The following is a 21,926-nucleotide window of genomic DNA, read 5'->3' on the forward strand; positions in this document are numbered from 1 at the left end:
CATCAAACACGAGACCATCTTTACCTGGCAGTAACGCAGCTGAAATCAGTCATTTAAGGAGTTTCTCACTATTACTGAGCCCAACATGGTCTTTAACTGTTGTCTACCCCATAAAAAAAAAATTAAAATAGGAGCCTGAAGTGCAGGAAAATTTTATTTTCTTCTTAATCACATGAAATGTTGTGAGTACAGAGCCAGAGAATAGGCCTGAATTGGATGTTTTTTTGATGCCTTAAATTTAAACAGCTGGGTTTTTTTTCTTCTTTTTTTCTTTTCTTTTTTACAGTAACTGCACTATCCCATTTAACTTTTTGAAATGAAGGATTTGGGTTTTCTTAGGGAGTCTACATTTCATCTTAAAGCTGGAACACAGCATCTTTAACTTTTCTCTAAAGATCTCTGAGGATCAGGATCCTGTTTTTGCTTCTTTTTCATCTTGTATGTCCGGGAAATCACAGAGACAGAACCCAGCCGAATGACTTCAGCCACGACAGACTGGTTTAAGGAGCACGGAATATATACCTGGTAGTTCCAGGACTCTACATCCCATCAGATGCAAACCTAAGAAAGTGACTTGCTGATCCCTGGTTTTTTAATTAGAGAACAAGCCAAGAGAAAACATACAATTTTATAACTAGTGGTTGCTATAATTAAAGTTATTAGTTAAGGAAGAGCTGTTACTTGGGGCAAAACAATCAGAAGGAAATTTTAGCAATTAAGTCAAATTCATTGCGGTGGTGAGTTTTTTTCCTTTCTGGAAAACAAAACAACCTCAGGCAAGCGTTCTCAAAGAGCATCCTGACTCTGCAGTGGCTGGAGAGCAAACAGTGAACAGTGAACTGTACTGTTGACTCTATCAGTAGGTTAATTAAGAAAGCTGTTAGTGATGATAAAAAAAAAGCCAGCACATTTTCAGTTCATATTGACAAAATCCATGACATCGGCAGAACTGATGTTTGTTCAATACGAAGAAGATATGCTAGAGGCATTTAGGGGAAAAGGAGGACAAAGGAAGCTTATAGTTCAGTACGGGATGTCCCATATTAATGTTAGCAGAGTTGTTCATTTGAAATTCCATGTGTCGTTTCCTCTCCTATAAATTATGTAAGCAGAGGTGTTTAGGGCCTCAGATGCCATCAGGGAAAAAAAAAACAAAACCTAGTTCTCTCATAATGAGGTAATCACAAAGGAGCACTGATTTGGGAGTTGAGAGACTGAATTCTGGTTCTAGATCTGCATCTAACGTGCTGTGTGGTTGGGGACAGTGGATTTGACTCCGTGGCTTTCCATTTCTAGACTCTATGTATCTTTTAAGTACAGTCCAGTTTCAGAAACACAACAAACCTACCTTTCCTATGTAGCATCTTCCTTTGGGGGAAATACATTCAAAACTTCAATATGGGATGATAGGAACCTATTGCCCACCGGGCATTACCAGTCCACCTGATCCACCCGATGGGCTGAGCGAGAGGGAGTCCCTCCTGTTCCAGCTGCTGCTGGGGTCTGGGCAAAGACTGATGAGGAGTCTGAGAGGAGACAGTGTTGGAGGTCACCCTACATGAGCGAATCCTGAAGGCAGACCTTGTCCAGGACAAGGCTTCTAGTTCCCAGTGAAGCTTTATTTTATCTGCTTAGCATTTAGTGTTCTGTTTCTCTCTTGTTCCCATTCCCGTTTGTCCCCTTGGAGCAACCAAGCACGCAGTATTTGTGCAATTGCTTAGGGGAAATGGAGAGGAGTGAAGAGTGTTCTTTCTAGACACTAGGGTGGAACTCCACTTCCTTCTCTTTTTTTTTCTTTTTTCTTTTTTTCTTTTTTTTTTTTTTTGAGATGGAGTCTTGCTCTGACGCCCAGGCTGGAGTGCAGTGGTGCAATCTCGGCTCACCGCAACCTCCACCTGCTGGGTTCAAGTGATTCTCCTGCCTCAGCCTCCTGAGTAGCTGGGACTACAGGCACCCACCACCACGCCTGGCTAATTTTTGTATTTTTAGTAGAGACAGGGTTTCACCATATTGGCCAGGCTGGTCTTGAACTCCTGACCTCAAGTGATCCCCCCACCTCAGCCTCCCAAACTGTTGGGATTACAGGAGTGAGCCACTGCGCCTGGCCCTCTTTTTCTTTCTTAGGAGGCTACTACTGGTGCACTCCTAGTTGGTATCGGCCCAGGACAGGAGTCACTAGAGAAAAGAGGAAGTGAGGGAGAAGGCACCTCTCACGGTTTGCCTAGGAGGGAAGGGAGATGTAATCAATGCACTCATAATATTTTAACACAATTACTCCTCACCTAGGAGACGAGTTTACAGCGTGATTTCTGGAGGCCTTTTTTATCTGTCAATATTTGAGCATTTTTAGTGACTCAAGTTCTAAATTTGGACCTTTTTAATGTCTAGTTTGTTAAAAGTGAAAAATATTGACTCTCAAAGTTCAGAGATTAGATTAAGAAGTAAAAATACATTTAGATAACCCCACTTCCTCTGATGTATACGAGTAAGGATATTGTATGTCTGGATGAAGTAGCGACACAGCATACTGAAAAAGCCCAAAGGAAAGAGACCCTGTAAGTTACACGAAAGGGCCCCAGGACATCATTGGGAAAGTCTTTTTTTTGAAACGGAGTCTTGCTCTGTCACCCAGGCTGGAGTGCAGTGGCAGGATCTTGGCTCACTGCAACCTCCGCCTCCCGACTTAAAGCGATTCTCCTGCTTCAGCCTCCCGAGTAGCTGGGACTACAGGCACGTGCCACCACGCCTGGCTAATTTTTTTGTATTTTTAGTAGAGACAGGGTTTCACCATGTTAGCTAGGATGGTCTCGATCTCCTGACTTCATGATCCCCCCCCGCTTTGGTCTCCCAAAGTGCTGGGAATACAGGCATGAGCCACTGCACCCGGCTGGGAAAGTCTTAATAGCAAGAGAAAAATAAGTGGATGGTAGTGAACTGGGATGATCAGAGTTGCAGAAACTGGGCTCAGAGAGTGTAGAGAGAAATGGAAGCTTACCTAACTAAATACACCAGGAAGTCCATAATAGCACAATTCCAGAACTCATCTCTAAGCCAGAGGCACAGAAAGGGACTCTTGCTTTTAAACAGTGCCAATCTGAGCAGCATGAGACTCTATTGGTTATGTTACCTCTAGTTCATCCAGTCACACCTCAAATTTGCTCCACACGATGTCAAGCTTAGTCAAATTGACCAAATGCAGGGAAAAGGATGGCAGAAAAGAGGTGCTAACAGAAACAAAGAGAAGGGAAAGCTAGTGAGAATCTGACGTCTCATTTTTGACAAGAAGTCACACTACTTTCGGAGACATGTACAATCTGTCCATTTCCATGAGTTCTTTCTCCAAGGCCTCTAGATATCATACTTTGATTATTATCATTAGACTCCTCAAAATCCTGTATGTCTCTTCATGTCTATGGAATAAAGTGCAGACATCTCAGCCTGGCCCTTGCAAAGATTCCTACTTACCTACATCCACATATGTGTTAGACAAACTCAGAAACAGAGCAAACCTGCGCCTGTGCATAGAAGGCACGTGATGACTGTTGGTCTCCATAGTGGATGTTACTGGTTGCTTACCCAGCACTCATCTAGTTTATTTGTTCCTTTCACCTGTAAGAGTGCTTGTTCAACTACATGCTGAACAAAGGAATTGTTCCTTTAACCTTTAATTGTTCTACATGCTCTTATCCTACATGCAGAAATGCATCTTGTCGGGGAAGGGAGGCCTTGACTGGTCTAAGAATCATCTAGAACCACTCATCAGTGATTGGTTCAGGCATATCCTACAATTCAGCTCTGGCTGATGAAATGTGAGAAGTGCTTCTGCAAAAATTTCCTTGCTCTGGAAAGTCACAGGGAGAGGCCAAATCTGTCACTGGATGTTCCATGTTTGGCTGTGAATCCTGGAAGTAAGTCAACCAAGGATGGATGAGCAGAGAGATGGGAAGAGCTTGCGTCCTTCATGGCATTTCCAGCTGCCGAAGCAACTAACTCACAAACCCAGCCTACCTCTGTAGATCGTATTAGAGAATGTCATCAAGTTCCTTGTTTTAAATCAGTTACGTCAGCATTTCAACAACTTTCAGCCAAAAGCATGTCACACAATTCCACGCCACTCTTACTTTCTGTTTTAGCCTATTTCCAGCTTGGATCTTCACATTTCCAGGTCCCCAGCCAACACACCTATGCTTCTCCATAAATGCCTTGATATCTCCCTCCCTCTGACCAGCTATTGAAGCCGTGACTATTAAAAACCTCGCTAGGGCTGGGTGTGGTGGCTCATGCATGTAATCCCAGCACTTTGGGAGGCTGAAGCAGGGGGTTTGCTTGAGTTCAGGAGTTTGAGACCAGACTGAGCAACATGGCAAAACCCTGTCTCTACAAAATAAAAAAACTAGCCAGGTATGGCGGCACACACCTGTGATCCTAGCTACCAGGGAGGCTGAGGTGGGAGGATCACCAGAGCCTGGGACGTCAAGGCTGCAGTGAGCCATGATCCTGCCATTGCACTTCAGCCTGGGCAACAGAGTGAGACCCTGACTCAAAAAAAAAAAGCCTCATTAAAACATCACTACCACTGATATGGTTTGGATGCTGTCCTCTCTGGATCTCCTGTTGAATTGTAATCCTCAATATTGGAGATGGGGCCGGGTGGGAGGTGCTTTGGTCATGGGGGTGGATCCCTCGTGGCTTGGTGCTATCCTTGCAATAGTCTGTAAGTTCTCGAATGATCTGGTTGTTTGAAAGTGTGTGGCACCTTCCCCACTTCTCTTTTTTTTTTTTTTTTTTGAGATGGGGTTTTGCTCTTGTCAACCAGGCTGGAGTGCAGTGGTGCAATCTCAGCTCACTGCAACCTCCACCTCCTGGGTTCAAGCGATTCTCCTGCCTCAGCCTCCCGAGTAGCTGGGATTACAGGCATGCACCACCATGCCCGGTTAATTTTGTATTTTTAATAGAGATGGGGTTTCTCCATGTTGATCAGGCTGGTCTCGAACTCCCGACCTTAGGTGATCTGCCCACCTCGGTCTCCCAAAGTGCTGGGATTACAGGTGTGAGCCACGGCGCCCAGCCCCTTCCCCACTTTTTGCTCCTGCTCTGGCCTTGTGAAGTGCCTGCTCCTCCTTTACCTTCCACCATGAGCAAAAGCTTCCCAGGCCTCCCCAGAAGCCGAGAGGATGCTGGCGCCATGCTACCTGTACAGCCTGCAGAACCACAAGCCAATTAATTCTCTTTTCTTCATAAATTACCCAGCCTCAGGTATTTATTTATAGCAACATAAGAACGGCCTAACACAACCACTAAGAATTTTTTCCTGATAACCTGCTCTCAGCTCTCAGCTGCCAGAAAGTTCTCCCATCTTTGAATTCCACAAGCCCTTGACTTGTCTATCTCTTAGGCATTTTAAATATTCTAGTTTGCATCGATTATTTGTGCAAATGTCATCTCTCTTTTCTAACTGGAAAACATGGGTCATATCATGTATATCTTTGTATTCACTCCCTCTTAGAAGAGAGCCCTGTGTTTAACACAAAGCCCTAGAAATTTGTTGAAGGAAAGCAGGTATTACCTGACGGATTTACCCCCCACCCTCTGAGAACTCACCCAAAACTCACTGGTGTCATAATGAAAGTAAGAATACTAATTATGTAGTTGATTCTTAAAATGTCATCTCCACATGAGAAATGTACAAAAGTGAAATTTTAACGATATGGCCCCTCTGGTAGGTCTGATTGAATAAAATGTAATGATAACGATTGAATTACGTTGTAAACAATAATATCAAGTGCCTGGTAAAACTCTTTGCATTTAAAATATAAGAGCAAATAATGTAGAGATCCCGGCCATGGCATTCACTGGAATAAAATAGTCAGATGCCCAAATTTCAAAAACAAATTCACAGCAAAATGGGAACAAAAGATAGTGCAGAAATTGTGCTCTCAACTCATTTGATGAAGTATTGGCTGATAGGATTTATAATACTGTGATAAACCTAATGAATTTGGGAATTGCCAACTTGTATGAGATGAAGATTATATTTTACACTGTGAAGTAGCATTAGAATTATGACTCTTTACTCTCCAAAATCATGGGTCATGACACTTGCATTTCTCTTTTATGGAGTCTTTTTAAAACAATGACTTTATTCACTAATCTCTCACCGATGTCTCACTGTAAGGATACAGCCAAAGTTGGAGAGACACTAACTTCATCATATTTTATTTTGACTTAAAAGATTTTTGTTTTGTTTTGTTTTGTTTTGTTTGAGACTGAGTCTCTCTCTGTCGCCCAGGCTGGAGTGCAATGGTGCAATCTCGGCTCACTGCAAACTCTGCCTCCCAGGCTCAAGTGATTCTCCTGCCTCAGACTCCCGAGTAGCTGGGATTACAGGCATGTGCCGCCGCACCCCGCTAATTTTTGTATTTTTAGTAGAGATGAGGTTTCACCATGTTGCCCAGGCTGGCCTCGAACTCCTGACCTCAGGTAATCCACTTGCCTTGGCCTCTCAAAGTGCTGGGATTACAGGCATGAGCCACTACACCCGGCCTTGACTTAAAAGATTTTATACTTGCAGAAAATCACAGAGGATAATATTACAGATACTCCATATACCCAGAATCCTGATTCAACATCATAATATTTTGCCACAGTTGCATTCAATTCTTTTAAACAAGATAAAACATTATAGATAAAATCAGTATGTCTCCCTCATCCAGCTCCCTTTTCTTCTCTCCCAGAGGCAAGCACTATACGGAAGTTGACAGATTTCCTGTTCACATTTCCCTACTTTTGCTACGTAAGATGAATCCATCAAGAATACATAGCATTGTTTTGAGTGGCATCATACCATACAGTCTGAACTGGTCTACCTGGATTCCCATTCCAGGTCTGTCACTTATTAGATGACCTGGGGCAAATTATATAACCTCTCCACACTTCAGTGCTGTCGTTTGTAAAATTATACCTTACTTCACAGAGTTTTTGTGATGATTAAATGAGATAAAATGGAGATGCTGCTTAACACCATGCCTGGTGCATAGAAAGAACTATGTGTTTGCTCTGACGATAATGATGATAATTTCAATTTACACAGATGTCATCATAGCATAATATTCTTTTACAAGTTGCTCTTATGAGATTTATCAGTAGAGCTTCTGTAGATCTAATTCTTTTATTTAATTGGTGCACTATTATTTCAATAAGCCAGGCTTTATACACTCCATTCTGCTATTGATTCCCTATGTCGTTTCTGAATTTTAGCTATTAAAAAAAAAAAGACACATGAACACATATGCTTATTGCAGCACTATTTACAATAGCAAAGACTTGGAACCAACGCAAATGCCCATCAATGACAGACTGGATAAAGAAAATGTGGCACATATACACGATGGAATACCATGCAGCCATAAAAAAGAATGAGTTCATGTCCTTTGGAGGGACATGGATAAAGCTGGAAACCATCATCCTCAGCAAACTAACACAAGAACAGAAAACCAAACACCGCATGTTCTCACTCATAAGTAGGAGTTGAACAATGAGAACACGTGGACACAGGGAGGGGAACATCACACACCAGGGCCCGTCGGGGAGTAGCGGGCAAGGGGAGGGACAGCATTAGGACAAATACCTAATGCATGTGGGGCTTAAAACCTAGATGATGGGTTGATAGGTGCAGCAAACCACCATGGCACATGTATACGTATTAACAAACCTGCATGTTCTGCACATGTATCCCAGAACTTCAAGTAAAAGAAAAAAAGAAAAAAAGACTTGGAAAGTTTTCATCAGGCAAGAAAAAAAAACAAAAAAACCTTCAATGGCTATCTTTGTGCATGTTTTTATTGTTTTTACCCTCACACTTGAAAAATAATTTAGCTGGGTATAGAATTCTTGACTCCAAGTTATTTTCTTTCATAACTTTAAAGTAAACCCGATTCCTGTTTTTTTGTAGGTTTATATGTTTCTTTCTTGAAGCTTTCAGGATTTTCTTTGAAATTTTGCCACAGCATATCTGGTAAGAGGTTATATTGAAAAAAAAGTTATTTACCCTATTTATCATTCTATACATGCTTTCAGACTGAGAACTAATGTTTTCCTTCAAAATTGAGAAAAAAATTGAATTATTTTCTGAAACACTGACTCTCCTTTAATCTTTTTATTCAGTTAATTTAGAAATTCTATGAAAAGGATTTTGTTATTTCTGGATAAATTATTTATCCCAATATTTATTTCATATTTTGTATCTTTATCCCTCCTTCCTGTGATATTCAGAATACATTTTTATTCAAGCTTAATATCCACTACTTTGTGATTTGGTTATGTTCATTATGATTTTATTATGTTTTATTTTTAATTTAGGCAAAATTTATGTAGAATAAAATGTGCAGGCCAGGCGTAGTGCCTCATGCCTGTAATCCCAGCACTTTGGGAGGCCGAGGCGGGTGGATTGCCTGAGCTCAGGTGTTTGAGACAAGCCTGGGCAACACGGTGAAACAACGTCTCTACTAAAAATACAAAAAATTAGCCAGGCATGGTGCCCTGTGCCTGTAATCCCAGCTACTTGGGAGGCTGAGACAGGAGAGTCGCTTCAACCTGGGAGGTACAGGTTGCAGTGAGCTGAGATCACGCCGCTGCACTCCAGCCTGGGTGACAGGGCAAAACTCTGTCTCAGAAAAAAAAAAAAAACTATTAAGTGTAAATCCAATGACTTTTGACAGGTATAAACAACACCCCAATCAAAAGTTCCATTTTTGGCCGGGCCTGGTGGCTCAGGCCTGTAATCCCAGCACTTTGGGAGGCTGAAGTGGGTAGATCACTTGAGGTCAGGAGTTTGAGACCAGCCTGGCCAACTTGGCGAAACTCATCTCTACTAAAAGTACAAAAATTAACCCGGCATGGTGGCGGGCGCCTGTAATCCCAGCTACTCGGGAGGCTGAGGCAGGAGAATCACTTGAACCCAGGAGGCGGAGGTTGCAGTGAGCTGTGCTAAGATCAGGCGACTGCACTCTAGCCTGGGTGACAGAGTCCTAGGGTCTGGCCCTGATTCTAGAACATGGGGCTTACTCATAAGGTGGGGCTTTTCTAGGGTCTCAATCTAATGTCTTATGTTTTTAGCAAGGGTTCTCCACTCTGGATGGGCCATAATCCCAATGCTTCCAAACTCTGCATGATCTCTAATATCTCTGTCCAGCTCTCAGCCTCCCAGCAGCAGGCTTCACAGAATCAGGCCCTGTACATGTGCTTCCCAGTTCTCGGCCCAGGATCTGAGGGCCGTCTCCATGAAGATTTCTTGGGGCCCAGCTCCGCAAAGCTCCCTGCCTTTCTGGTACTATGCCTCTACCCATTCTAGCTGCTTCCAAAATATTTTTCAAGTAATAGGTGATATTATTTTCAAGTAATAGGTGATACTATTTTCAAGTAATAGTAATATTGCGCATGTCCATCTTGTTTCTGATTTTAATAAGAATTTCTTTAGTATTTCAATTTGTTGGTTTCTGATGAATACTTTATCTTGTTTAGAAATTTCCTTCTATTCTTTTACTTAGAGATTTTACCACAAATACTTACCAAATTATATTAATTGCTCTTTTGTCATATATTGGTATAATCCTGTATTTTCTTCTTAATTTATTAATGGAATACATTATGTTGATAAACTTCCAAATGAACAGTGATTCTTCAATTCCTATGATAAATCCTTATTTTATATACTATTAGATATGGTTTAAAATTTTTCAGGTCCTTAACGTTTAAATTACTAAAACAGAATGATAATAAACTTTAAAATATAAGGGCCCTTTTTTAAGAAAAGAAGGAAAAATATTTAAACTAAGCCTACAAAGACACGTTGATTAATCATAGTGAAAATAAGTTAATTCTGCCTTTGTCTACTTGTATCTCTGAGACCACTGCAATATTAACACATTTATGACAGAGGTTGCAAATTTTTTTGTGAAAAATCAGACCTTGGGGATGACCTTGAGCAGCAGGATATAAATAACTCTCACAAGCTTAGCGTTCCAATAATGGAGTACTAGGTTAAAGACTAAGTTGATACTGTGAAGAGTGCAAAGAACTTGGAATCCTAGCTATGCCACTTATGGACCAGTGATCTTGTTGAAGTCACTTACCTTCCCTGAGATTCAGTTACCATCTCTCTGTAAAATGGGCGTGAACATCACTCATAACCTGCAAGGTAAATGCGAGCGTCAAACGTGGTGATGAGTGTTTTGTAAATGGTAGGTTACTGGCCAATGTTAGTGGCTATTCTTTATTACAAGTGGTCCCCAAGGACTACACAGCTGACATGGGACGTTCCCTGTTTAGAAATGGGCTGTGGGAAGATTCTCTTTTGATCCTTGTCACTCCTACCACTGGATTCACTTGTCCTGGCGGCTTGGGAGTGATCCCTGAGGGTCCCATTTTTGTTTGGAGAGCCGTGAAAGGGAAGAAGTAATCCACTCTCATTTCCAAGAAGAGAGGGAAAAAAAGGAAAAGGGAAGCGAAAAATTATCTGCTCCTGAGTGGGAAAGGAGGACAGAAATGTAAAGGAAAGTCACAGCTAGAGACCGAGACTGCAGCAAAGGCAGAGTTTATACCTTCCTAGGTATATTCTTGCTAGGAAGATGTTATTGTTTTTCCTAAAGAAACAATGGGAAATTTTATTAATACTCCAATTCAACTGCCTTAAAACTTGCATAAACTTTCACAGGCAGGCCTGGAAACGAATGCATTTTGGATTAGAAACAATTTACAAAACATTTGGTAACAAAACTCACCTATCTGTTTCTACCTAGATTCTTTAAATACATCTCACCAGCTAAGGCTTGAAATGCCTAGACCTAAGACAGTAACACTTATTAAGGGTTCCATGTGGGAAAGGGAGCTGAAGAATGGCCATCAAGCCCCAGGAGATACAGCTGAGGAAAGCAGCTATCTCCTTTCAAAAAGCCATGCAAATGCTTCAGAACGGTCTTTGACGAGCAGTCACCAAAGCATCCAGTTGAGTGTTAGAGACTCAGGGCTGCTCGGATATTAGGCAATAAGAATAATGGAGAGTTCCAGGCAATTTCAGAGTTGAAAGTGTCTTAAAGAAAATCCAAGGAAGCTTATTCTTGGCTAGGTGGCCCAAGATTTATAGGTACCCAGACATAGTAATTCAACACATGTACACATATTCCCCTCAGCCTGAGGCTCTGAGCAATACAACTACTAAGGATAATGTTAGGAATGAAGCACATTGACTCGGACTAATTTAACTTATGTTTCAGATAATGCGTCAGCAAAGTTCCCACAAAAGTTCAGCTTTTCTTCTCATTTCTCTTTCGTCTGAATTCAAATCCTTAGTTTCCCTAGGTGTTTCAGTATTCTGGGAGTTCTGATTTCCCCAAAAGAGACAAAGAAAGACCCTCTGCATTTATAACAAGAGCAGAGCATGTTTAATGGTTCAGTTCGAAAACACTCAAGACAGCTATAGGAGAAGATGAGGTGATAGGCAGCTATGTGTTGGCAGCATGATACACTTAGGACACGTTCTACTTTTTGTTTGTAATGTTGTATGTTTCATTGGTAGCCTGGTTTGTTGTTTTTCAGGAGAATCACTGCAAAGATAAAAATATGCTTTAAGGTTGCTATTCTTTTCGCATTTACAATCCAGGGAATAGGCCTGTCTGCTTTTCCATTTGTCTCCCTTGGGAGACACAAAATTGATTTATGAAGTTGGATTATCTTGGGTTGATGCAAAGAGGTCAGATACTATTCAAAAATAGTGATGGAAAAAGGATTTAAAAAAGAAAACAAGATGGCAGGAGAAAAAAATAAGGGAGAAGTGAAAATGATGATTAATGTTAATGATGCTGTTTTAACTGAGACTTTTAAAGGCTGCAAAACACTGAGAAATCAAATTAATGACCTGGAAAATAAACTCAGATTAAGAAATATCAGGTTGGAGGATAGTCTTGATGGGTTGGAAGTAAGAGAAACAGTGACCTTCTTTTTTCCCCCAACATACAATGTTGCAAAACTGCTTTGGATGAATAATTGTAATTTCTTCCACAAGCCATATCTTCATTTCCCCACAACTTGATGCAGGAACAGCAATTCTTATTTTGTGTGTGGGATGAGAAATTCTTGCAGGGAAAAGGCAAATATAATATCTTAATTTCCTCTGGTTCTGATGGTTTTTTGTTTCTGTGGAGAAGCTGACCAAGCCACCCACTTTGATTGTTTTCTAGAATGTAGGGCTTCAAACAAAGTTATTAAGAGTCTAAAGACTGGCCGGGCACAGTGGCTCAGGCCTGTAATCCCAGCACTCTGGAAGGCCGAGGTGGGTGGATCATCTGGGGTCAGGTCATGGTGAAACCCTGTCTCTACTAAAAACACAAAAATTAGCCAGGTGTGGTGGCACACACCTGTAATCCCAGCTACTCGGGAGGCTGAGGCAGGAGAATTGCTTGAACCCGGGAGACAGAGGTTGCAGTGAGTTGAGATTGTGCCATTGCCCTCCAGTCTCAGCAACAGAGCAAGATGTCATCTCAAAAAAAAAAAAAAAAGAAAGAAAAAGAAAAAGAAAAGAAAAAGAGTCTAAAGATTATGAGACAAATACTCATCTGGTTGGCTGCAATTATCATATTTAAAACATAAAGTCCCTTGGACTGTTAATAAGTATCTTTTCTAGATTGTGCTGAATCAAAGTAATTTTTGAATAGTAAAGAGGAAAGTGTTTGAGAAAGGAAGTGAGACTAAAAAACATTTTCTTTCTTCCTGATCCTACCTGGAAATTTCCAGGATCTGTTCTGTAGTCACAGCCAGTGGTCTACCCTAATAATAGATAACAGCAATTGAGCATTTACCCTATGCCAGAGACACTGTTCTAAGTATAAATTCAGTTAGTCCTCAATATAATTGAAGGAGGTAGATATTATTATTGCCTCCATTCTAAAGAGGAGAAAAGCGTGCTGCAGAAGGGTTAAGTCATTGCCCGAGGTCACACAGCTATTACAAGAGAGGCAGGATTCATATCCGAGCTATTCTGGCTCCAGAATCCACACTTTCAACCACAATACTGTGGTTCTGTTATATAAAGACACTGAGATTTAAAAAAGAATCTATTTCTGGCCATTTTTGAAAAAATACATTTATTGAACCCAAGAATAGTTATTTTAGCAATAGGAAGTCTCTTTTTTGTTACCCATTCATTTCATAAAATGAGTTTGAACATAAAACAGGCCAGTCTTTACACTGCCAAAAAAAACAGTACAATAAGGTGTGGAGAGAGAGGGGGAAACCCATGTTTAGGAAGGACTTTGTATTACCTCCCTGGCTTGAATAGGACTGACTCTGATATATTCCTTTTTAAAAAATACAAAGAGTTCGAGACCAGCCTGACCAACATGGAGAAACCCCATCTCTATTAAAAATACAAAATTAGCTGGGCGTGGTGGCACATGCCTGTAATCCTAGCTACTCAGGAGGCTGAGGCAGGAGAATTGCTTGAACCCGGGAGGTGAAGGTTGCAGTGAGCTGAGATCACGCCATTGCACTCCAGCCTGGGCAACAAGAGCGAAACTCTGTCTCAATAATAATAATAATAATTGTATATGTATACACAAAATGAAAATAATTGACTTTAAAAGTCAATGCATTTCTTTTGACATAATGGCTGGTTTAAATTACTCAGGAATAGTGATTAATGCAACAAATGTTTTAACTAAGAGCATGGAAGAAAGGAGATCTTCTGAACCACGTAAGTCAGAAGGTGTGAGAAGTTCCGAATTACCAGGGACAGAGACATTCTTAGAAGAGAAGAATGGCTAGCTAATCCACCCATCAGAGCAATAGGAAGTGCGGTATCTCTTGACATGATGGGCATCTCAGCACCACAGGGTTAGAAACAGGATGTGTCTCTGCCATCCAAAGAATAATTAAAGCAGCCTCTCAAAATGGTAAAAGTGGCTATAAACCAGCCAATGTTCCTTGAAGAGTGGAGGGTGCAGTGTTCAGCAAAATAGGGCAAAGTAGAAGAGATTAGCCCCCAAAATATAGCAGAGTATTGTACAGAATCAGGAACTCAGAAAAGAGACAAAAGGACAGCCACTTCTTGTCCCAGCTACTTTTACACCTAACACTTTTTTCTTCCTGCTTCTTAAGGTACAATGTTGGCCACAAAAGTGGAAGAAATGGTGGCTCATGCCTGTAATCCCAACACTTTGGGAGGCCGAGGTGGGTGGATCACCTGAGGTCAGGAGTTCAAGACCAGCCTGATGAACATGGCAAAACCCCATCTCCGCTAAAAATACACAATTAGCTGGGCGTGGTGACAGGAGCCTGTAATCCCACCTAATTGGGAGGCTAAGGCAGGAGAATCACCTGAATCCGGGAGGCAGAGGTTGCAGTGAGCAGAGAGTGCGCCATTGCCCTCCTGCCTGGGCGACAAGAGTGAAACTCTGTCTCAAAAAAAAAAAAATGGAAAAAAGCCTCCATGTGATTTGAGAGCTCTGGTGAGGGGAAAGTCACCTCAAGTAACAGGCATAAGAATTCAGAAAAATAAAAATGAAAAACCATGGCATTCCATAAGAACAGTAATAGCTGTACATCTCGGACGTCATTGCTTAGAGTCAAAAGAAGACGTTAGTTTAGACTTATACTTCCCACATTGATATTAGGCAAAATTCGTTTTTTATAGTTTTTAAATAATTTTCTGGCTGTGTGAAAGAAAATTCCTCAAAATTTTGCGTGAGGAGAGGTGGCTAAAATAACTTCGGGAGTTCTCTCTTTTGCAAGGATACAGTGCCCTTGCACTTTTATTAATTATTTATTATAATATGAGTTAAAACCACGTTTGATGAAAATGCAGCCATAACAGTGATTATTCCAGTGGATAAAGAAACCAGATTTTGTGCTTGGAGACACAGGCAAAGTAGGTATAAAAATCTCCTGGCAGCACTTTGGGAGGCCGAGGCGGGCGGATCACGAGGTCAGGAGATCGAGACCACGGTGAAACCCCGTCTCTACTAAAAATACAAAAAATGAGCCGGGCGTGGTGGCGGGCGCCTGTAGTGCCAGCTACTTGGAGAGGCTGAGGCAGGAGAATGGCGTGAACCCGGGAGGCGGAGCTTGCAGTGAGCCGAGATCGCGCCACTGCACTCCAGCCTGGGCGACAGAGTGAGACTCCGTCTCAAAAAAAAAAAAAAAAAAAAAAATCTCCTGGCAGATATTTCTGTTTGTGAAATGCGGACAACGCTTCTACGGATTTGCAGTAGTGGCGGTTAATGAGATGGAGGCATTTAACATTCATTCTGCACCTACACAATGCCAGTCTTGACAGCCTGTGAGTAGAGATTTCAGACCCGCAGGTGCTGCCGTGTGCAAGGCATTACTCTCAGTTGGATTTTTAAAATTATGGATTTATGTTGAGCAGTTTTTATTGCAGACTGCACATGAAGCCTCCTAGAGGCATTTTACTTCGTGCTTTATGTTGTGGTAAAAATTACCATCAACATTATGCAAATCCAAAGAACGATGGAGGTTTGGTTAGGATTCATGTGAGACATGAGATTTCACATTTCTAATTTGGTCAATGAAATACCAATTTACAACTGGGTTGAAGAATTTTAATTCTACTAAAGATTGATATTCTTGTAAGATATATTCCGTGTATATTTTCCAAAGCCACACACCTTATCACTTTATCACGAAATTAATCAGGGGTTATCAGAGAAACAGACCATTGGGACATACACAGAGAGAGAGAGAGAGAGAAGAGGGAAGATTTATTATGAGGAGTTGGCTCACATGATTATGGAGGGTAAAAACTCCCATGGCTTGCGGTTTGCAAACTGGAGACCAAGGGAAGCAGTGGTGTAATTCCGGTCCAAGTCTGAAGACCTGGGAACCAGTGGAACCTAATGTGTGAACCCTAGTCCAGGGGCAAAAGAAGGCCAATCTCCCAACTCAGGCAGACGGCAAGTAAGAAGGGAATGAATCCAATCTTCCTCCACTTGTTGTTCTTTTTTTTTCTTTTTTTTTGAGACAGTCTTGCTGTGCTGCCCAGGCTGGAGTACAGTGGCGAGATCTTGGCTCACTAAAATCTCCGCCTCCTGGGTTCAAGCAATTCTCCTCCCTCAGCCTCCCGAGTGGCTGGGATTACAGGCATGTGCCACCACGCCTGACTAATTTTTGTATTTTTAGTAGTGAAGGGGTTTCACCATGTTGGCCAGGCTGGTCTCAAACTCCTGACCTCAAGCGATCGGCCCACCTTGGCCTCCTAAAGTGCTGGGATTACAGGCATGAGCCACCACACCCAGCTGACCTCCACTTGTTCTCTTCAAGCCTTCGGTGGGTTGGATGATGCCAGCCCACATCGGGGGGGCCATCTACTTTCCTGAGTCTGCTGATTCAAATGCTGACCACCTCAGTAAATATCCTCACAGAGACACCCAGAAATAATGTTTAATGTGGGCACTCCATGATCAAGTCAACACATAAAATTAACCATCACAACACCCCTTCATTAAAAGTTAGAAGAACAGAAATCTTTATAAATATCTCATAAAGAGCCAAGTACCTTGACCAATTCCACAGGTAGTGAGAGATGGAAGCCAAGTTACAGACCCAAAGAACTCTGATCTCAAAGCCACTGCTGTTTGCACAATATCACAATTTAAAGGTTAGCTAATTTAATGTTTTGCCTTTTTTACTTAATACTGTCCCAAAGCACACTAGATGCTGAACTTTCTTCAGGGGATGTATACTGTTTTATCAAATACCTCAGCCAACAGTGTTTTTAAACATTAAAAAATACATATCTTGACCGGGTGCAGTGGCTCACACCTGTAATCCCAGCACTTTGGGAGGCCGATGCGGGCAGATCCTGAGGTCAAGAGATTGAGACCATCCTGGCCAACATGGTGAAACCCCATTTCTACTAAAAATACAAAAATTAGCTGGGCGTGGTGGTGTGCGCCTGTAGTCCCAGCTATCAGGGAGGCTGAGATGGGAGAATTGCTTGAACCTGGGAGGCGGAGGTTGCAGTGGGCTGAGATCGCGCCATTGCACTCTAGCCTGCTGACAGAGCAAGACTTGGTCTCAAAAGAAAAGAAAAAAAAATCCCATATCTTTTGGAATGTCAGTGTTGAGGGTGAAGATTGAGGATGCTGGGATGTTTGTCCTGTGGCTTCTGGACTCTGTTGGAGGCACAGATTGCTGCTCTGCATCCGGCCCTCCTCGAGCCTGGTTGGGGTTTTGCATAGTTAATGCGGTGGGGGGATGACCACTCCTTTCTAGAGAGTCAGAGAACAGTTTAGTTACATTTTAATTGGAAGGGAGATAGAATTTTGGGAGGGATACTTAAGTAACAAGATAAGAGAAAGAGATGGAAATTTATTTCCCGGAGATCACTGAGGAAAGAAAGAATAATATTGAATCCAGCCAGCATGTTTCAAATGTGTCTTTGCACTAAGATGGGTATACGTGGGTGTATATTGGCTGTTTCTAAGCTTTAGATCTGTAGGGAATGAAAAAATGTAAAATGACCTCTCTTCCCCCACAAAAGAGTAATTCAACATAATATGTTTCAAAGCAGGGTTGAATAATACTAGCACCCAGGTTATTCTGCGACACGGATTTTATAATTACAGGATTGGAAATCTTCAGTTTTTCCCCAAATGTCCACTCCACCTCCTCTGAGACCTTCCTTTACTGGTGCTCTGTTCCTTCCCAGGAAGCAGATTGGCTGTTTTATTTTTCAAATGCTGTGTTTTCTGTACTCCCTAATTTCTTTCTAGGAATCCATTCCATACCCCAACAAAGATACAAATGTTCGTTGTCATGCACATACCTCACATATAGACTTACGCCACAGTTACTGAAACATCAGATTCATTGAACAGTTTTTAAATTAATTTCAAATTCAGTCTCAACCTCTCTGGCAAAGCGAGACCTGCAACACGGATCACGTGTCTTGAGTAGCCCCCACCTCCCTGCCCAGCGATAAGATCTATTTTCACCGCAGAAGCACATGCATTGCCCCATGCTGACAGTCACTTGTTTTAGCATTGGCTAATCACCAATATGTTCTGTTAAGTGAGATTCATAGATGCTGATTGCATTTATTGCATAAATTACTTCATTATTAAAATCAGGTCATCTGAGCCCCCAAACCATTAACATGAAGACTATTAACATAATTTCATAAGCTAATAAATCAAGCACAGGAAAAGAATTAAAGGGTTCTTAGTGATAAGTGTTTCTTCAGAGATTAAGGAACACAATTTTCTTATGCATATATTAACATTTTATGAGTGGATTCATGCAAGAGCAGTTTTTTCTCTCTGCATATATGACTCACTTCATCTTCTCCATACTTGGCCTCTGAAGCTGGTTTTCAAAATTAAGATTTTTTTTTTCCCTTTCAAATAACTGTGATGCAATTTTTGATTGAACTCATTAGCTTTCTGTGATATGCACTACCTACGATATTCCTATCTTTTTGCATTTCTTAGGCTGCAAAAGCTTTAGGGTGAGGAGAGGAGGGAAGGTAAAGTTGGAAGAAAGAACACCTTAGATTTGTTTTAGATAGTGCAATTTTCATTCTGGGTGAATTTCAAATGTATTCCTACTCTTAAGAGGTTCTGGTGAAGTTCTAATTATCTCTCTAATTACAACACATACTGAGGTTAAGTGTTCTTATCAAATGGTGCATTAAAAATGGGTTTTATTCCCAGGCTAGATGTAATAGGCTGTGATACTGGCCTGAACACACAGAAATTGGTTCCCTCGTTCATTTCACTTACCAGATTGTGAAAGATTCTGGAGGTCGGAGCCATCATTATCCAGTGCAATGATGTTGCCTAGAAACGAAGATAAGTTCCAATGTAAATTAGACTATAACAACTTTATCCTTTGTGTAATTTGTGTAATGTTTTAGCAAATAGCAAATGATGAATCATAATTGAAATATGCAGAATGCCGTTAGCAGGCATTGTGTTTGATTTTATAGGTGAATTTGGGCGACTGGTGGAGCCGATGGTTCTTTCTAGGAACAAGTGTAGTGACCAAATCAAACTTCGACATTTTCTAGTGACTACGAATAGTCCCCTGAATAAAGTTCAAACTACCCTGGACTCTCTCATGTGTGCCTATTTAAAACCCTTCAACAGCTTCTTATTGCTCTTAGAATTCAAAACAAAACAAAATGAAATTTCTCAACACAGCCTCCAACCCCCACAATGGTCTAGCCTGCCCTTCATGGTCCAGCTTCATCTCACAGCTTTGTTCACTATGCTGCTTGCTTTCAGTTCTTTGTTAGTGCCAGTTTCCTTCCCATCACAGGGCTTTTACATGGGCTTCCTTCTCGGATTCTTTTATATTTATATATATATACTATATATAAATATATATATTTTTATATATAGTATATATATATATATACTGTAAGTTCTGGGATACATGTGCAGAACGTGCAGGTTTGTTACATAGGTATACATGTGCCATGGTGGTTTGCTGCACACATCAACCCGTCATCTACTTTAGGTGTTTCTCCTAATGCTATCCCTCCCCTGTCCCCCTACAACCGGGCAGGCCCCGGTGTGTGATGTTCCCCTCCTTGCGTCCATGTGTTCTATTGTTCAACTCCCACTTATGAGTGTTTTCTGTTCCTGTGTTAGTTTGCTGAGAATTATGGTTTCCAGCTTCAACCATGTCCCTACAAAGGACATGAACTCATTCTTTTCTATGGCTGCATAGTATTCCATGGTGTATATGTGCCACATTTTCTTTATCCAGTCTATAATTTTCCTTCTCGGATTCTAATGCTCTTCTCTGCACTTTGAACCCATTAGCTTCTATTTAGTCTCCAGATCTCAGCTCAAGAGCCACTTCCTCAAGGAAGCGTTCCTTGATCTCTTTGATTAGGTCAAATCTTTCTTGGCTATGATAATACCACTTATCTATCTGCCACAGTTGCAATTGCAAATTTTTTAGTGTGGTTATTTTTAAAATTATTAACAAGTTTACAAGGTGAAAAAATCAAAATGAAATAGAAAAATATGCTAAGCCATCTAGCTCTGATTTCTTTTACTCCATCACTTCTCCATTTGGAGGTGAACATTATTAGTTTCTTATTTACCTTTCCAGTATTTCTTATTTTGCAAGGACAAATGCAAATATTTATATTTTTGTTTTCCCCTTTTTAACACAAAAGATAACATACATAATGCATATTCCACATCAGGCTTTTTTCCCTTTACAATATACTCTGGAGCCTGTTCTATGTCAAAACATAGAGAACCTCCTCCTTCCTTTTTACAGTGGCATTGTATTCTACCGTGTAACTCTTCTATTGCATGGAACCCATTCCTTAAGTTGGCTGTTTGGTTGTTTTCAATCTTTTGCTATTAGAAATACTGCTGTCGCAATGGCCACATGTAAGCATTATTTCATGCATGTGCAGATTATATGTAGAGTAAATAATGTGCAGGATTGGTTTGCTGGGTAAAAGGATAAATACACCAGTAATTTTGGTAGGTATTGCTGTTACCTGTCAATTTTCTTCCCAGAAACCTCTGTGGCCAGTAGCATCTTTGCCTGAGTTCTTGTCCTGCATCCAGGAAGAATGAGGTATGCAGACAAGTGAAGGGTGAACAAGATGAAGAGGAGCTTTATTCAGTGTTAGAGAGCTCAGAGGAGACCCACAGTGGGTGGTTCAGGTAGCTCCTCTCTGTAGGCAGGTCGTCTTGTGGAGTGTTCAGTTCTCAGCAGAGAGGAGGCCCTGGAGAGGGTGGCTTCTCTCCACAGGCAGGTCGTTCAGACATCTCGGCAGGTCTCTGAAGCTTTCAGCAGAGAGGGTACCTCCTCTCTGCAGCTAGTCAGCCTTTTTCCCAACTCCACCCTCTGCCCTCCTGCCCTGCTTCGGCTGAGCCCGGCAGCTTTTATGGACCTCAGAGTGGAGGAAGTGTGTGCTGATTGGTCCATGGGCGGGCCTGGAGGCGGCACCAAAAGTCCCCACCCTTTTGGCGGGACTGGCAGCCCAGCCCCCAGCCTTACCAGAGACCTGCCCCGTTCCGCCCAGGAATCAATCAGCCTCACGCTGCCATTCATGGCTCTGGAGCTTGGCCTTAACCCTCTACCAGATTGGAACAGGTGCTGGGAGGGGAGAGAAGCCAAGCAGCCGGAGGAGACACCAAGCCTGCAAGGAATGGAGGACCCTTCCCGGGCCCCCGAGTGTGCAGCCTGCAGAGATACCTCGGTCCTGTACCTGGGAGAGCGGCAGCAGCTACACCGGAGGAGCTCCCGCCCTAACTGGGAAGGGGCGGAGCTCCCGCTTGTCCCCGGCTCCTGCCTGCTCCGTGGAGTAAGAGGCCCAGGACTGCAGCCATGGGTCGGGCAGCTGCAGCTGCACCCAGGAGGGCAGATCCTGCCTGCTCCCTGACCCCCCGAAGAGCACAGGGAGGCTCAGATCTGCAGCCTTAGAGCAGGAGGCCTGGATCTGCAGCCGGGTTGGGTGGGCTGCAGTGGCACCCCTGGTGCTCCTGCCCCAACTCGTAAGGGGTGGGGCTCCCACTGGCTCCATGGAGTGTGCAGCCCCAGCCGTGCCTTTCTGCTGCAGCTGGCTGATGGTAGCGGCTGCTGCCATCCTTGCATATTACCCGTCCTGTGGGCTATATCATTTTACATTTTCATCAACAAAATAATGTCCACTTCTCCACAGCCTCACCAGTAATGTCTCACTTTTAGTTGGGAGTTAAGAGATGGTAATGTTGTTTCAATGTGCATCTTTCTGATTTTGAGTAACGTTGAATATCTTTTCACGTGATTAAGGACCATTTTTTTTTTCCTGAGTGAACTGTCTGTTCATGTTCCTTGTCCGTTTTCCATGGGATGCCCGATCTTCTTCCTGTTATCTATATGCATTTTATGAAGGAGATTGG

General features: G+C 42.1%; 1 long non-coding RNA gene across 1 annotated transcript in view; it reads right to left on the reverse strand.

Moving 5' to 3' along the window:
* Positions 1–20,870, reverse strand: part of LOC131382090 (uncharacterized) — a 32,440-nt gene extending 11,570 nt beyond the window's left edge. Inside the window, exons 1-3 of the long non-coding RNA XR_009211264.1 lie at positions 20,537–20,870; positions 18,792–18,848; positions 10,131–10,188 (exon numbers count right to left, since the gene is read on the reverse strand). This is a non-coding gene — a long non-coding RNA (uncharacterized LOC131382090). The remainder of the gene's footprint in view (positions 1–10,130; positions 10,189–18,791; positions 18,849–20,536) is intronic.
* Positions 20,871–21,926: the final 1,056 nt, after the last annotated feature.

Source organism: Hylobates moloch, unplaced genomic scaffold, assembly GCF_009828535.3.
Source record: "Hylobates moloch isolate HMO894 unplaced genomic scaffold, HMol_V3 SCAFFOLD_20, whole genome shotgun sequence".
Taxonomy (NCBI): Eukaryota; Metazoa; Chordata; class Mammalia; order Primates; family Hylobatidae; genus Hylobates; species Hylobates moloch.